Here is an 18,828-nt window from a genome sequence, read left to right on the forward strand (position 1 = left end):
ATTTGCTACTTAGCGTCCTTCAGTCAAACTAATGTTATTTGACTTGCTGGCTGGTTAGATTCTAATAAATCCTTAGTAACAAAAAGTATTTCAAAAGTTATATTGGCAATGCAGTGCCAATGAATGCTATGAAAGCCCAATGTCCATAAAAAATGTACACACTGAGATTATAAAAAGTAGTCACCCCCCCCCCCCCCCCTTGAATTTTTCATATTGTATTCTATTACAACATTGACATTAAGTTAAGTTTTCCTTTTTCCCCCTTTAACTGATTAAAAGAAATATATAAAATGAAAACTGAGCTCTACCAAGATTTAAATTAATGATAAGGAAAAACATAAAATAACTGACTGCTTAAAGTGGATCCGAGATGAACTTTTACTCATTGCATAATTGTGTCCCTTTCCTATTGTATATAGGGCATTCCTCAAGCCAAATACTTTTTTGTTTTTGTTTCAATACTTTAATTCCCTATAAACTAAACAAGCCTCGCCCACAGCCCTCAGAGTGCCAAGGCACTTTCAGACAATAGCAAGGGCTTACAGGAGCTCAGTCTGGGCAGGAGGAAGGGGAGGTGTTACTAGCCATTGATTTCAAAGGCAGAGGGGAGGAGGGAGGAGGAGAGGGGGCTGAATTTACACACAAGATAGCTGATACCATCTCCAGCTCTTAGCCTGTGACAATATGACAAAGAGAACATGGCTGCCCCCATTGTATCACAGGAATGAATAATCATACACTTTTTAAACTTTTGCAGCTAGATATGCTGTGTAAACTATCTAAACTTTAGATAAGATATATAGACAAGTTACTTGTTATAATTAGTGTTTCATCTCGGATCCGCTTTAAGTATCCACCTACTTTAAGTCAGTACTGAGAAGCTGCTTCTTTGGAAGCAATTACAGCCTTGAGTCTCTGTGAAAAGGTCTCTAACAACTTTGCACATTGGGATGACACCAGTTTTTACCCATTCTTCTTTGAAAAACTGTTCAAGCTCCATTAGATAACACAGGGATTGTGAGTGAACAGCTTACTTGACATGTAGTTTCTCCACGACAATAAAGTTGTTTTACGTGATTGCTAATTGCTTTAGCTATGTACTTGGTTGCATTGTCTTAATGCTTTATCTAAAGGCTTAGGTTTCTTGCACACACTGCGTCAGGTATTCTTCCAAGAGCTCCCTGTATTTTGTTGCAGTCATACATAAAAAGCACCTCACCTCCAACACTGATTCGCCTTTAGATTCATAATGCCTCCAAGGCCTGCTTTAGAGAAACAGGTCAGTGGCATGATGCCCCATCACCATGCTCCATGGTTAGGATGGTGCATTCTGTGATATGCAGTACTTGACTAATGCCAAACAGTGTATTTAATCTGATGGGCAAAATGCTCGATTTTGAATAGCAATATTTTTTTTCTAGTTCAAGTTAATTGGTTATTTGTATAATGACAAATCACCAGAAACAATCCACATCTGAGAACATGTATTTTAGCTGTGTTGTTTAAAAGTCTACATAGTTTTATTTTTCCTACCTGGGAAAGAACCAGGTCAAAATTTAACATAGTCTCTCGAAAGAGTCACTACGGTCTGTAACTTACTCAGAGTTGTCACAGTTGAAAGCCTTCTACACAAGCCTTCTTATTGCTCACTAACCTTTTGTTCCTAGCCTGTTATTGACAGAATTATGGCTGTTCCACATGCTTTCTGGTTCTTAATATTTTTATAGCCATCCCCTGACTTTGTGTCTTTCAATCATGTTTTTAAAGCAAGAGGATTAGCCATACTATGCCAGGGGAAAAAAAACTGGATCAGTTCATTTCGGTGCGCAGCTCTGAGAGCCGAGCGCCGAAGCTGGGCACCGTCATAGCAGCAATGATATGATGCGCCCCCTGTGTAGCAGTAATTCGGGGCTCTGGCGGCTGCCAGACCCTGAATTACATCTCCCTCCGAGTTGTGACAACTCGGAGTGGGAATAGTATTTAACGCCGCCTGTGAATTTAACAGCAGCAGAGAGAGCCGTCATTCGTCTCTCCCCGTGCCGAACTGAGTGGCTCCAAAGTAATATGTACTCAAAAAAACACATCTAAGTTGATAAATACTTGATCTACTTACATAACACATGTATTGTACTGTCCACGTTTTGATTTCAGTGAATATTATATAGTAAATTAAGAGAATTGTGTTCCTGGTGGGAACCATGTGTTTTACCCACAGTTTGAGGCTAAATACTGATGTCATTTCTTCCCTTAACTTTTTTTTATCTTTTCTCCTCCAATCGCTGAGTCACCTCAGCCTTGCTTGTAAACACAAGTGATCATGTTTCAGCTAGGAAGCTAGGCAGGGAAATAAAGGGAAGAGGAGGAATATATTATAGATGAAAAGAACCCCCAGCGTGCAACTGAATGGCAATGGCTATTAAAGTGCCAGTGCTCCTAAGGTATGTGATAACTCCAAACCATAACAGTAGAAAAAGTTTTGGATGCATGATTAGCATCTTTATCACTTAATACACTCAGACCAGTTGATTTTTATGGTGACAATCCTGCTTTAAATAGTTGCTTAGAGTGTTCTGTTATCTTCATGTTGAAGGTTCAGGCACTTCTGAAGTTAGACCTTTGAGATATTCATAGTACAATGATAGTGGTACTGATGATTGCTTAGCTGGGGGGATGGTTTCTTTATAATAAAGTGAAATTATTCAGCAAAAATCTGTTTAACTTCAACTCGAGAGAGCCTATTTCTATTGTTTTCAGGGTTAACAAAAACTGATTAATTCCATGTTTTAGACATACATAGATACTGTGATTTTAGCATGCTATTTTATGGGGATTTGTGCACTGACTTCCATTGCAACACAGAAAAAAAAATGCAGCAAAGCAAGCATTTGACTTAAAGGGGCACTTAAGTCAAACAAAAAAAATGAGTTTTACTCACCTAGGGCTTCCAATAGCCCCCTGCAGCTGTCCGGTGCCCTCGCCGTCTCCCTCCGATCCTCCTGGCCCCGCCGGCAGCCACTTCCTGTTTCGGTGACAGGAGCTGACAGGCTGGGGACGCGAGTGATTCTTCGCGTTCCTGGCCACAATAGCGCCATCTATGCTACTATAGCATATATCATATACCATATAGCAGCATAGAGGGTGCTAATGTGTCTGGGAGCGCGAAGAATCACTCGCGTCCGCAGCCTGTCAGCTCCTGTCACCGAAACAGGAAGTGGCTGCCGGCGGGGCCAGGAGGATCGGAGGGAGACGGCGAAGGGCACCGGACAGCTGCAGGGGGCTATTGGAAGCCCTAGGTGAGTAAAACTCATTTTTTTTTGTTTGACTTAAGTGTCCCTTTAATGGACAATTATGTACATATTCAGTGTGAACACGTCTGTGATTTCCATTAAAAAGGTTCTAACCTTGCAATCGTCAAAAAGTCAGCATTCCAGCAAACCACATCGGTCCGTGAGCATGGAGGTGTATTGTATGCTGTGCTAACTTACAGCTGCTTTGCTTTGCACTCCACACTGCTGAATCCTCTGCTTGAATAACCCTGGCTATGCTTATAGCTCCTTGTGTTGCAGCTATTTGGAACTTTGGTTCCCTTGATGTTGCAGTGCGGAACTATTCTTGAAACTTTATGCGGCTCAGACTAAGCTGTACTATCTCTAGGAGAGTACCATTACCCCAAGTGGCACAGAGCTCTGTTAGTAACTATGGGCCCACATGCTTTATTGATTGGCTGACATATGTATTGGCAGATGAGTGAGATGGTGTGGAGGATTCAACAGCATTGTTCGTTTAATTGTAGCTTGACCTATGCATGCAATGGTTTTACCTTTTGCTAATTTCTGCAAAGCATATTTCACTGACCAATAAAAAAACCTTTTGCTACACTGGAGGCTGGTGAAACATTTTTGTTGAATGTTTAGAGACAAAGGTGTGCTAGCAGGGCCAAGGTGCATAGCCTTGCCCTTTATACAAAAACATTAGCACAACTAAAGCAGTTACTAAATGATGACTTACAGTACTGCTTCCAACAATGGAAAATTCATGTTCTGACGCCGTATAGCTAGAGGAGGATGTATGTTGAAGGATATAACAATCAAGCTGTACAATCATAATTTTAAACCACATATGTGTAACCAGTCTCACTATTTAATAGTCAGCCCTCATATATACAAATTAAATAATCACTTTTACATCATACATGTGATCATATATAATTAACTATAAATAGCAGCATTCAGCAGTTTCAGGATAGATGAAATCCGCACACCCGCAGGTAAAGTCCAAGGGTTTTTATTGAATCCAACTCACAAAGGCAGTAAAGTGGCTGACATGTTTCGGATCATATCCTTACTCATAGCCTAAACATACTGACATCTTGTTGGACCATATATACTCCCCCAGCCCTGCCCCTAAGGGTGTACACTCCTGGGACCAAAAGAGCTTAAAGGTGCAGGACTGAAAACCTGCAGGGGTGTATATATAGAGAACCACCATCACAATATTTCTATGTACAAAATAATACAGAATACAATAGCTAAAATGCAAAAATACAAAGATACAAAAATACAAAACTACAAAATGCAAAGTTATCAAAAATTAAGACGATATCAATATATAAAATTAATATCCCACCTAGCATTTAGACCATTTGGTTCCCTGGTGCCCATCTGTAAAATCCAATATGCCTCCCTTGTTCGTAATTTCTTGTATAGGTCACCCCGTCTAAAAGAAGCAGTGACCCTCTCAATCCCCTGGAATGAAAAACCCCCCATGTCCCCGCCGTGTTTCTCCCTGTAGTGTCTTGCCACATTGCTAATATTTTCTGTCTTCCAGAAGGCCCCATTAAAATGCTCAGAGATCCTTTGTCTCAAGCAACGTGTAGTGCAGCCCACATATTGTAGGCGGCAGATTGTACAAGTGACCACATAGATGACAGATTTTGTATTACAATTAATGAATTGTCGTATAGAGAAGGGTTTTTGATTAGCAACCGAGGAGACACTGCGTGAGGAGTGATGGTGGACGCAATAGTTACAGGAGGAAAATCCACATCTATGCGACCCCACAAAGGACAACCATGTAGAACGCTGGGGTGCAGTAGTGGACTGGAACAAACTGAGAGAGAGAGTAGATGACAAGGATGGAGCCCTTTTATAGGCAAATCTACATCCCGGCTCAAGTACTTGTTGTAACTTGTCATCTGCATACAACACAGGGATATATTTCTTGACCACCCCTATAACCTGATTATATTGTTGGCTATAGGTGGTTATAAAATGTAAGGGGGCAGCATTGGACTTCTGTATCAATGCAGTGTCAGGGCTATTTTTTAAAAGCTTATCCCTGTCCCTGGAAATAGCGATTCTCTGGGCCCTATCCAAATCAGAGTCCGAATAGCCTCTAGACCTAAAACGTGATCTGAGGACAGAAAATTCCTGTGATGTAGATTCGTCCGTGGAACAGTTCCTCCTAGCCCTAATATACTCTCCAACGGGGACCCCTCTAAGAGTGTGTCTCAGGTGGCAGCTGGTAGCTTGCAATAAGGAGTTCCCAGCACAAGGCTTCCTATAGGTCCTAGTCTCTATCCTACCGAATTCCCCAGAACCAAGAAGGGTGATATCAAGGAAATCTATTTGCGTATCATTGGACGTGCATGTAAAAGAAGGATTGAAGTTATTGGAATTGAGATATGACAAAAACTGTCGCAAAGTTTCCTCCGTACCTTGCCATATTAACAAAAGGTCGTCAATAAAACGACCATACCAAATAATAGAGTCCAAAAAGGGGTTCGACTCTCCAAAAATGCGGAGCTCCTCCCACCACCCCATGTAGAGGTTTGCGAGGGAGGGCGAGAATTTCGCCCCCATAGAAGCTCTGTACTTCTGGAGGTAGAACCCCCCATCAAAAGAAAAATAATTATGTGAAAGAAGAAACTCCGTCACTACCAAAATGTAGGCCTGGAGTGAGGCTGGAAAAGAACTATATCTGGACAGATGGAACTCTAGGGCCACACCTGCTAAATCATGTGGAATAGAGGAGTACAAAGCCCTTACATCAAGGGTCACCCATTTATATTGTGATCTCCATTGCACATCCTCTAAACTAGCCAGGACATGTTTAGTATCTTTAATGAGGCCAGGTAGTCTCAAAACCAATGGCTGTAGGTGGGAATCAAGCCATTCCCCCAATCTCTCCCCAAGGGACCCAATCCCAGAAACAATGGGCCTACCCTCCGGTGGGGTGGCGGGCTTGTGCACCTTGGGGAGGTGGTGAAAGATGGGGACGACAGGACTCCGAACCCTGAGGAACTCAGCCATGTTCTTTTTTAGTAACCCTATGGATTTAACCATAGAAAATTTCTACTGGTGAGGATCTACAGTAAACTGGGTAGTAGTCACGGTTGAGAGGGACTGGTAACGTTACGTCTTCTATATTAATGAGACCAACATTCTCCGATGCTAACTGTTGTGCCGTAGCAAAAGTGCATGTATCTTGGAACAAAGATATAGGGGGTAATGGGACAGGAGTGCGATGGGGCAGTGCATTAGAAGTGGTTTGTGTGAGAAAGTACTGCTTCCAACAATGGAAAATTCATGTTCTGACGGCGTATAGCTAGAGGAGGATGTATGTTGAAGGATATAACAATCAAGCTGTACAATCATAATTTTAAACCACATATGTGTAACCAGTCTCACTATTTAATAGTCAGCCCTCATATATACAAATTAAATAATCACTTTTACATCATACATGTGATCATATATAATTAACTATAAATAGCAGCATTCAGCAGTTTCAGCAGTAGAATGATTAATTGTAGAGTAATCGGAAGAATGATAAAGTATTACTATGGCAGCCATTAATGGGGTTGGTTAAATATCTTCATCTCTTTAATGATAAATTGCTGGCTGCTTCATTTAGTTTTTACTTTATTCCAGATGTTAGGTTCTCTACACACAGTGTAGCCAAGGTGCCAGTGGCATAGCAATCGGGGATGCAGAGGTTGTGACCGCACAGGGGCCCCTGGCCCAGGTGGGCCCTCCTTTATTCATCTTATTAGCTTTGCATTGGTGCTATGCTGGTAATAAAAAACTCTATATATGCATATATAGATTACACCTCTCTGGCAGTGCAGCTGTCCTTGGAAGTTGTTGTGGCTCCATATCAATACAGTGCTTGGGGCCCCATGTAAAACTCGCACTAGAGCCCCAAGCTCCTTAGTTATGCCACTGCCAGGTCCTGCTTCTGTTTAGTTCTCGGGTGTTTAACCACTTCGGTACCAGCCGCCTCTGCCCCCTTAACCACTTTACCCCCATGCGTACGAATTTCTCCGTCCCTTTTTCCATCCTTTCACCCCCAGGGACGGAGAAATCCGTACTTTCCGCGCTCCCGCCGCTGCCCGTGCTCCCGCTCGCTCTAGCGCGCACTCCCACTCGTAAACACGCCGCCCGCTGCTCGCCCGGAGATCAATGAACAGGAAAATCCATTCCCGTTCGTTGATCTAAGCTCCGCAATGATCCGCTGCTTCTCCGCTAAGCAGCGCGATCATTGTGAGAAAAAAAAACCTTTCTCAGCCTCCTAGTACTTCCTGCAAGCGTCCAGAAGGACGCTTGCAGGTTGCATTAAAGGAGAACTGTAGTGAGAGGGATATGGAGGCTGCCATATTTATTTCCTTTTAAGCAATACCAGTTGCCTGGCAGCCCTGATGGTCTATTTGCCTAAAGAAGTGTCTGAATCACACCAGAAACAAGCATGCAGCTAATCTTGTCATATCTGTCTAAATTTGTCAGAAACACCTGATCTGCTGCATGCTTGTTCAGGGCCTATGGCTGAAAGTATTAGAGGCAGAGGATTAGCTGAATAGCCAGGCAACTGGTATTGCTTAAAAGGAAGTAAATATGGCAGCCTCCATATACCTCTCACTACAGTTCTCCTTTAAGCAAAAAGTTACTGTTGCCATCTTGTGGCCAAATTGTAAAACTACACCCTAAAGCATTTTTTACATACAAATAAATTAGTTTTACACAAAAAATTAACTTCTTACCTCCCACACTCCTCAATTTTTATTTTTTTTTGTAATTAAAAAAAAAAAAATTACAATAAAAAAAAATACATAAATAGTTACCTTAGGGACTGAACTTTTTTAAAAATTTATGTCAAGAGGATATAACACTGTTACTTTATAATCTATGGGCTTGTAATTAGTGATGGATGCAAAACTGAAAAAAAAATTGCACCTTTATTTCCGATTACAATATTGGCTCCAAACATTGTGATAGGGACATAATTTAAACGGTTTTATAACCGGGAGAAATGGGCAAATACATTTCATGGGTTTTAATTACAGTAGCATGCATTATTTGAAAACTATAAAGGCCGAACGCTAAAAAATAATACATTTTTTCCCACATTTTTTCCTATTTTCCCATTAAAACACATTTAGAATAAAATAATTCTTGGCATAATGTCCCACCTAAAGAAAGCCTAATTGGTGGTGAAAAAAACAAGATATAGTTCATTTCATTTTGATAAGTAATGATAAAGTTATAGACGAATGAATGGAAGGAGCGCTGAAAGGTGAAAATTGCTCTGGTGGTCAAGGGGTAAAACCCCTCAGTTGGGAAGTGGTTAAGGACCAGAGCCTGCTGGTACAGTAAGACGCTGCAAAAATCCGAATCGCCACAAAAATCCGCCGCTCCTACCGTTCCCGCCATTCTGTCTCCGCCGCAGGCTGCTCTCTCTGCCGTCTCTATGATGGCAGAGCGCTGTGCGCCAGTCAGGAGCCGCTTTCATTGGCTCCAGACCCTGTCAATGAATGTAAGCCAATGGGATTGGCGTACAGTGATGACAGGGCCAGGAGCCAATAAAAATGGCTCCTGACCGGCTCACAGTACTCTGCCATCATAGAGATGGCAGGGCGAGCGAATTGTGGCGGGGTTAAAGCGTCGAGATCGGCGGTAACGGCAGCGACGCGTGATTAACGGGACGTTGAATTTACGGCCAGTCAGGGCCACAGCGCCACCTGCTGGATGTAGATTCAACCTACGTCACTCCGGAATCGGTTAAAGCTGGCGATATATTGTAGCAAGTTTTAAAACAAAACAAATGAGAAATAATATATAAGGTAACCTAAATAAGTAACGTTAGCATTGATACATAAGCTATGTGGTACTTCTAAGAAATATATTGTATATGTGCCAAGGGGTACTTGAGGTTATGCTGCTCATAGCAGGCATAGTACTTTTAACAAATATATAATGTTTCATGGGGTATTTGAGATTGTTATTCACAGCACGGACCATAGGTAAAAGCTGTCTTCCATAAAGGGATACTGTAGTGTTATATCGCTTGCTTTTTGTGGTGTTGATTTCTGTGTGTCACTGGGTGACAACTGACACAATTTGAACACGGTTTTGAAACCATGTTATTTTCATGTAATCTTTGAATGTCCCTCATTACTTTGTGACATAAAGTCATGTCATATGTGCTGCTGGTAGATCTGGCTGAGTAGCAGAGGAGAAGGATAAACCAGTTTAGTCAGTGAAAGGCACAGTGATTTTCAAAGATATGTATTGTTTACTGATTGCTTATTGCTTATTCTTTAGCATAATTCTGTACATTTTATTTGTTTAGTAAACCTACCTAGCTTTTAAACCAAGTGTTTTTTTTTCTCCATTAACAATTACTGTATACATTTTTATTATTTTTCAAAGCTGAACAGATACTTGCTGCAATAATGTTGAGAACAACTGTTCTAGATTAACAGAATTAAACTGAGTTTAAATGATAATGACCTTTATGAACATTATTTTGCCTTCACGTATAAATATACAATAACCTGCATTATTAACTAGAGGTTTCTTTCCCTGACTACTATTCTGACATAAATTCAATTTATGGGAAGGAAAAACTCAACACTAGACAGACTTCATCACATAAGTATGTACTGATCCACCTCAAATTATACTAGTAAAGAGTTTTTCAAAATGTAATGGAGTGAATGGGATACTTTTCCAGAGATCTTAGCTTGATGATGGGTCATCAAATATATATACCACTGAAGCAGCAGAATTGTCCAACTGTTAACTTTTGTGTTGCCAGTAAGGCCAATGGGTTGTATTGCTCATCTATTTTCCACGGGCTGCCTCTCTGCTACAGTACATAAATTAGGCACTGGGATATGGAAATCCAAATGCTGTTACAACAGCCATTACCTGAGCCTAGTTGATGTACAATGGCTGATAAGCAATGTTTGGCTATACTTTATTATACATAATTATATCGAAATTACAGATGACCACAAAGATAACTCAGAGTGAGTATTGTTTATGGTTGGACACTAATTTAGTGTCGCAATTAACTTTTTCTCCTAGTAGATAATTTTTCAACTTCTTTTAAAAATAACTTTTCAGCACTTTGCAATTAAAAAAGTACCAAAAGAAGGTGAAAAAGTACTATGAAAATCCAAACTCGGGATAAAAAGTGAATTGTATATGGGCCTTAGTGTTAAGCTACAGGGTAGGGAAGATTAAAGGGACACTTAAGCCAGGAATAAAAAAATCTGATTTACTTTTCTGGCGTGTCTACCAGCCCCCTCTAGCCATCCCGTGTCCTCGCAGTCACTCACGGAGCCTCCAGTCCCTCGCTGTCATCTAGTTTCATTTTCCCTGACAAGCCTGACCACGCATATTTTTGGCGTGGCCAGGCCTGTGCAGGCGCAGAAAGTCCACCGACTCCCTGTCAGGGCCTGTCATTGAAAACAAAACTAGCTGGCGGTGGCTCCATGAGTGACTGCAAGGGTACAGGACGGCTGCAGGAGGCTGGTAGAAGCCCCAGGCAAGTAAAACTGATTTTTTGTATTCCTGCTTTAAGTGTCCCTTTAAATTTAACAACAGGAGTTAGATGGTTAAGGTTAGGTGGCCATAATGACTTTGTGTGAGTAGGGAGGGGACAGGCATCAGGAAGGAGTTTAGGATGAAGAGGAAGTTAGGGCTCAGTATCAGGAATGACAAAAGAGGGGGTTATGCATCCGGAAGGGTTTACTTTGGAAGTGAGGTTAGGGTTAGGTGTTAGGCTTAGTGCTAGATATTAACCTCTTGAGGACCACAGGTTTATACCCCCCTAGTGACCAGGCAATGTTTTTACAATTCAGCACTGCACAGCTTTAACGATTTTTTTGCTCAGCCATACAACTTACCACCAAAATAAATTTTACCTCCTTTTCTTGCCACTATTTGAGGAATTTTTTGGCAGTCTCTGATTGCTGCTGCAATTTTTAAAAAAAAAATCATTTTCAAAGCTATTTTTTTTTTAAACAAAAAATATTTTTTTCCACTCTCCCTCCCTCCCCCCTAAGTTGGCCCTAGACTGTGCTCCGTAAACTGAATCCCCCTCTCATAGACATCTGCCAATCAGAGGGACACTAAGTGACAGGGCTGTCCCATGTACAGCGCTGCACTAGATCGCAGTGCTGTACAAGTTTTTATTTGCTTTTTTTTTTACATTGCAGCCTGCCAGCTCCAATAGTGGCTGACAGGCTTCTAACGGATCCTAGCTCTGTTTACTTGCAGGATACGGACGCGCATGCTCATTCCCTGCTAATCCCCGGCCCACCGCTCTTGACGCCAATAGTTGATTAACCACTTGAGGACCACAGTCTTTTCGCCCCTTAAGGACCAGAGCCTTTTTCTCCAATCAGACCACTGCAGCTTTCATGGTTTATTGCTCGGTCATACAACCTACCACCTAAATTAATTTTCTCTCCTTCTCTTGTCAGTAATACAGCTTGATTCTGGTGCTATTTGATTGCTGCTGCGAGTTTTAGTTTTTATTATATTCATCAAAAAAGACATGAATTTTGACAAAAAAATGACTTTTTTAACTTTCTGTGCTGACATTTTTCAAATAAAGTAAAATTTCCTATACATTTAAGCACGAAAGTTATTCTGCTACATGTCTTTGATAAAAAAAAACATTCAGTGTATATTTATTGGATTGGGTAAAAGTTATAGCGTTTACAAACTATGGTGCCAAAAGTGAATTTTCCCATTTTGAAGCATCTCTGATTTTTCTGAACACCTGTCATATTCCATGAGGTGCTAAAATTCCAGGATAGTATAACCACTTGAGGACCCCCCTTTACCCCCCCTTAAGGACCAGCGTTGTTTTAGCGGATCTGTGTTGGGTGAGCTGTGCAGCCCCCAGCACAGATCAGGGTGCAGGCAGAGCGACCAGATCGCCCCCCTTTTTTCCCCACTAGGGGGATGATGTGCTGGGGGGGGGGGGTCTGATCGCTCCTGCCTGCCTGGGTGTTGCGGGGGGGGGCACCTCAAAGCCCCCCTCCGCGGCGAAATTCCCCCCTCCCTGTCATCCCTGTCCCCCCTGGCAATCTGGGCTGCACAGGACGCTATCCGTCCTGTGCAGCCAGTGACAGGCTGTCCCATGTCACATGGCGGCGATCCCGGCTGCTGATTGGCCGGGGATCGCCGATCTGCCTTACGGCGCTGCTGCGCAGCAGTGCCGTACAATGTAAACAAAGCGGATTATTTCCGCTTGTGTTTACATTTAGCCTGCGAGCCGCGATCGGCGGCCCGCAGGCTATTCACGGAGCCCCCCACCGGTCCTGCAGCTGCCACTTTGCCGACGCGCGGTATGAGTGCGCGGTCGGCAAGTGGATAAATACCCCCCAAATGACCCCATTTTGGAAAGAAGACATCCCAAAGTATTCAGTGAGAGGCATGGTGAGTTCATAGAAAATTTTATTTTTTGTCACAAGTTAGCGGAAAATGACACTTTGTGACAAAAAAAAAAGTTTCCATTGTTCTAACTTGCGCCAAAAAAAAATGAAATCTGCCACGGACTCACTATGCTTCTCTCTGAATACCTTGAAGTGTCTACTTTCCAAAATGGGGTCATTTGTGGGGTGTGTTCACTGTCCTGGCATTTTGGGGGGTGCCTAATTGTAAGCACCCCTGTAAAGCCTAAAGATGCTCATTGGACTTTGGGCCCCTTAGCGCAGTTAGGCTGCAAAAAAGTGCCACACATGTGGTATTGCCGTACTCAGGAGAAGTAGTATAATGTGTTTTGGGGTGTATTTTTACACATACCCATGCTGGGTGGTAGAAATATCTCCGTAAATGACAATTTTTTTTTTTACACACAATTGTCTATTTACAGAGATATTTCTCCCACTCAGCATGGGTATGTGTAAAAATACACCCCAAAACACATTATACTACTTCTCCTGAGTACGGCGATACCACATGTGTGGCACTTTTTTGCACCCTAACTGCGCTAAGGGGCCCAAAGTCCAATGAGTGTACCTTCAGGATTTCACAGGTCATTTTGCGACATTTGGTTTCAAGACTACTCCTCACGGTTTAGGGCCCCTAAAATACCAGGGCAGTATAGGAACCCCACAAATGACCCCATTTTAGAAAGAAGACACCCCAAGGTATTCCGTTAGGAGTGTGGTGAGTTCATAGAAGATTTTTTTTTGGTCACAAGTTAGCGGAAATTGATTTTAATTGTTTTTTTTTTTCACAAAGTGTCATTTTCCGCTAACTTGTGACAAAAATAAAATCTTCTATGAACTCACCATACTCCTAACGGAATACCTTTGGGTGTCTTCTTTCTAAAATGGGGTCATTTGTGGGGTTCCTATACTGCCCTGGCATTTTAGGGGCCCTAAACCGTAAGGAGTAGTCTTGTAACCAAATGTCGCAAAATGGAGTTTGAGGCCCTTAGCGCACTTAGGGTGCAAAAAAGTGCCACACATGTAGTACCGCCGTACTCAGGAGAAGTAGTATAATGTGTTTTGGGGTGTATTTTTACACATACCCATGCTGGGTGGGAGAAATATCTCTGTAAATGACAATTGTTTGATTTTTTTTTACACACAATTGTCCATTTACAGAGAGATTTCTCCCACCCAGCATGGGTATGTGTAAAAATACACCCCAAAACACATTATACTACTTCTTCTGAGTACGGCGATACCACATGTGTGACACTTTTTTGCAACCTAGGTGCGCTAAGGGGCCTAACGTCCTATTCACAGGTCATTTTGAGGCATTTGGATTCTAGACTACTCATCACGGTTTAGGGCCCCTAAAATTCCAGGGCAGTATAGGAACCCCACAAGTGATCCCATTTTAGAAAGAAGACACCCCAAGGTATTCTGTTAGGGGTATGGTGAGTTCATAGAAGATTTTTTTTTTGTCACAAGTTAGCGGAAAATGACACTTTGTGAAAAAAAACCCCAATACAAATCAATTTCCGCTAACTTGTGACAAAAAAAAAAAATCTTCTATGAACTCATCATACACCTAACAGAATACCTTGGGGTGTCTTCTTTCTAAAATGGGGTCACTTGTGGGGTTCCTATACTGCCCTGGAATTTTAGGGGCCCTAAACCGTGAGGCGTAGTCTTGAACCCAAATGTCTCAAAATGACCTGTGAAATCCTAAAGTTACTGATTGGACTTTGGGCCCTTTAGCACAGTTAGGCTGCAAAAAAGTGTCACACATGTGGTATCGCCGTACTCAGGAGTAGTATAATGTGTTTTGTGGTGTATTTTTACATATAACCATGCTGGGTGGGAGAAATATCTCTGAAAATGACACATTTTTGCACAATTGTCCATTTACAGAGAGATTTCTCCCACCCAGCATGGGTATGTGTAAAAATACACCCCAAAACACATTATACTACTTCTCCTGAGTACGGCGATACCACATGTGTGACACTTTTTTACAGCCTAGGTGCGCTAAGGGGCCCAACGTCCTATTCACAGGTCATTTTAAGGCATTTGTTTTCTAGACTACGCCTCACGGTTTAGGGCCCCTAAAATGCCAGGGCAGTATAGGAACCCCACAAGTGACCCCATTTTAGAAAGAAGCAACCCCAAGGTATTCCGTAAGGTGTATGGTGAGTTCATAGAAGATTTTATTTTTTGTCACAAGTTAGTGGAAAATGACACTTTATGAAAAAAAAATAATAATCAATTTCCGCTAACTTTTGACAAAAAATAAAATCTTCTATGAACTCGTCATACACCTAACAGAATACCTTGGAGTGTCTTTTTTCTAAAATGAGGTCACTTGTGGGGTTCCTATACTGCCCTGGCATTTTACGGGCCCAAAACCGTGAGTAGTCTGGAAACCAAATTTCTCAAAATGACTGTTCAGGGGTATAAGCATCTCCAAATTTTGATGACAGGTGGTCTATGAGGGGGCAAAGTTTGTGGAACCGGTCATAAGCAGGGTGGCCTCTTAGATGAAAGGTTGTATTGGGCCTGATCTGATGGATAGGAGTGCTAGGGGGGTGACAGGAGGTGATTGATGGGTGTCTCAGGGGGTGGTTAGAGGGGAAAATAGATGCAATCAATGTACGGGGAGGTGATCGGAAGGGGGTCTGAGGGTTTGGCCGAGTGATCAGGAGCCTACACGGGGCAAATTATGGCCTGATCTGATGGGTAGGTGTGCTAGGGGGTGACAGGTGGTGACAGGAGGTGATTGATGGGTGTCTCAAGGTGTGATTAGAGGGGGGAAATAGATGCAAGCAATGCACTGGCGAGGTGATCAGGGCTGGGGTCTGAGGGCGTTCTGAGGGTGTGGGCGGGTGATTGGGTGCCCTAGGGGCAGATAGGGGTCTAATCTGATGGGTATCAGTGACAGGGGCTGATTGATGGGTGATTGATGGGTGATCTGTGGGTGATTAGATGGCAGAACAGATGTAAACAATGCACTTTGGAGGTGATCTGAGGGTAGGTCTGGGGCAATCTGATGGTGTGGGTGGGTGATCAGATTGCCCGCAAGGGGAAGGTTAGGGGCTGATTGATGGGTGGCAGTGACAGGGGGTGATTGATGGGTGATTGCTAGGTGATTGAAAGGTGATCAGTGGGTTATTACAGGGAAGAACAGATGTAAATAATGCACTGGTGAATTGATAAGGGGGGATCTGAGGGCAATCTGAGTGTGTGGGTGGGTGATTGGGTGCCCGCAAGGGGCAGATTAGGGTCTAATCTGATGGGTAACAGTGACAGGTGGTGATAGGGGGTGATTGATGGGTAATTAGTGGGTGCTTAGAGGAGAGAACAGATGTAAACACTGCACTTGGGAGGTGATCTGATGTCGGATCTGCGGGCGATCTATTAGTGTGGGTGGGTGATCAGATTGCCCGCAAGGGGCCGGTTAGGGTCTAATCTGATGGGTAACAGTGACAGGTGGTGATAGGGGGTGATTGATGGGTAATTAGTGGGTGTTTAGAGGAGAGAACAGATGTAAACACTGCACTTGGGAGGTGATCTGATGTCGGATCTGCGGGCGATCTATTGGTGTGGGTGGGTGATCAGATTGCCCGCAAGGGGCAGGTTAGGGGCTGATTGATGGGTGGCAGTGACAGGGGGTGATTGATGGGTGATTGACAGGTGATCAGTGGGTTATTACAGGGGGGATAGAGGCATACAGTACACGGGGGGGGGGGGGTCTGGAGAGAATCTGAGGGGTGGGGGGTAATCAGGAGGGAGCAGGGGGCAGTTTAGGGTTAAAAAAATAGCGTTGACAGATAGTGACAGGGAGTGATTGATGGGTGATTAGGGGGGTGATTGAGTGTAAACAGTGCTCTGGGGGGTGGGCAGGGGGTCTGAGGGGTGCTGTGGGCGATCAGGGGGGAGGGAGATTAGTGTGCTTGGGTGCGACATAGGGTGGCTGCAGCCTGCCCTGGTGGTCCCTCGGACACTGGGACCACCAGGGCAGGAGGCAGCCTGTATAATAGGCTTTGTATACATTAGGGCTGCACGGTTTTTCGGTTTAAAACCGAAACCGCGGTTCGTGGCAAGACGATCTGCTGATCGTCAGTACCATCGTTTTTTTCGGTCTTTTGTTTAATACTTTGCTTCTGGCCCCGCTGTGCGCGGATTGGCCAGAAGCAGTGAATATGTATGAGTGTTAATGAGCGGGGGGCGGATCCACTAGAGCGAGCGGCCAGGCACATCATACAGCATTACCTATCACTGGCTAGCGATGGAATGACGGCAGTGGTAGGCGGAGCTGTACAGAGCATACAGCTCCGCCTACCGCTGCCGTCATTTAATCGCTAGCCAGTGATTGGTAATGCTGCATGTGCCCGGCCGCTTGCTGGAGTGGATCCGCCCCCCCTTCCCCGCTCATTAACTCTCATACATATTCACTGCTTCTGGCCAATCCGCGCACAGCGGGGCTAGAAGCAAAGTATTGCGGACAGGACCGGGCAGTGCGGACCAACCTCTTCCCCCCCCCCCCCCCCCCCAGCATTTGAAAAAAAAAATCGGGGAAAAATCGAAATTGCAATTTCTGAGAGAAAAATCGCAATTTCGATTTTTCCCTAAAATCGTGCAGCCCTAGTATACATTACAAAGCCTAATATACATAATACATGCGGCGATCCGGGTGCTATTAACACGCCGGCGCTTCTGAACGGCCGGCGGGTTACAGCGCGAGGGGGGCGGAGCCTGTCGCCAGCGGCTGATCGCGTCACGAATGACGCGATCGACGCATAACCACGCCCGCCTGCCGCCACCGCCAATGGGCGTATTGCCATCGTTTGGGCCCAGCCCTTGCTGCCGCCCATCGGCTTAAGGCGGTCGGCAAGTGGTTAATGGAGATAAGTGCCAAAAACTGATGAAAGCACCACCACAGTTCTGAAGGCAGAAAATCAGTAACCAACTTTATCAATATTCTATCAACCTCATCTGGCACTGCATAAAAACCTAATGAACCCCTCTGAAATCGTATAAACCTGTAATTGTAGCCAATATACCATTCATACATATTAAAGAGCATATGACGGTAGGCTGTAAGCACAGCACAGTGCAAAATATCCAGTGTGAAAATAGAAAGATGAACAGGATTACCAAAATGACCAAAGACTTGTATGAACTGGACTCCTCATAGTCTAACAATGTCTATGTACACTACTTTATTTTGTTTTATTATAAGCTATACCGTAACATATTATTGGTCGTTTAGTAGGTTTAAGCCCCCATGATTATCCCATTACGACTCAGCATTGAAGAGTGGAGCAATGCAGGCTACATTTTATAACAGCGATTTGGCTGTAACTTTGATGAGCTTTGGTGCTGGAGAAGAGTTAATTTCTAAAACAGTACTGGCAAAAGCTGAATCCTGAGCACCTAGAAATGTTGTCAACATCTTTTAAAACTTTATCTATCCATGTATAGCTTTATATTTTTAATTTGACTGGACTGGTGGGATTGTCTGACAGGACTGGTGGGACGGGCGTTTGCTGGGAATTAGTTTTACTGAACTAATTGTGTTTTGCCTTGCCAAGGTCAAGTTGGGATGCAGTGAATAGCGCACTGGGTGCTGCCTTTAATGTTGGATTCAAGCCTTTGACCAGGGTTTGAACCCCAGCTCGAGCCAGTAAGTAAAACTGTAAGGCATCTTTGGAAAAAGCACCCTTATGCCTGTGGAGCATTTGGGTCAGCCAAGTGAAGTGGTTTAAGTCCACCATGAGAAAAGCGTGATTAAAATATTACGATATATATATCTTGTCTTTACAGGTCTAAGGTGTTCTACTGTACCATACAATCTCACACATTAAGAATAACATGAAAATTATTGATTACAGTCAATGAACAGATGAATAGAGACATACATGCTGGAGACTACAAACTGTTCTGGCTTAAAGGACAAACTTGAGTTTGAAGAAGGAAAGGCCGTGTGTCGTATGTGCTTATTAAAACAAACGCAAGTTTAAAGCCTTTGTTGTGCCTTCTTATACCTTATTGCTATAAAGTGCATCATCCTCTCCATTTTCAATTTTTTGAGCAAT

The 18,828-nt window shown here is 43.3% G+C and overlaps 1 protein-coding gene across 5 annotated transcripts in view; it reads right to left on the reverse strand.

Annotated features, from left to right (window-relative positions):
- CUX2 (cut like homeobox 2) overlaps positions 1 to 18,828 on the reverse strand; it is a 549,861-nt gene that overhangs the window by 275,476 nt on the left and 255,557 nt on the right. The window lies entirely within an intron of this gene.

This window comes from Hyperolius riggenbachi, chromosome 1 (genome assembly GCF_040937935.1).
Source record: "Hyperolius riggenbachi isolate aHypRig1 chromosome 1, aHypRig1.pri, whole genome shotgun sequence".
Taxonomy (NCBI): domain Eukaryota; kingdom Metazoa; phylum Chordata; class Amphibia; order Anura; family Hyperoliidae; genus Hyperolius; species Hyperolius riggenbachi.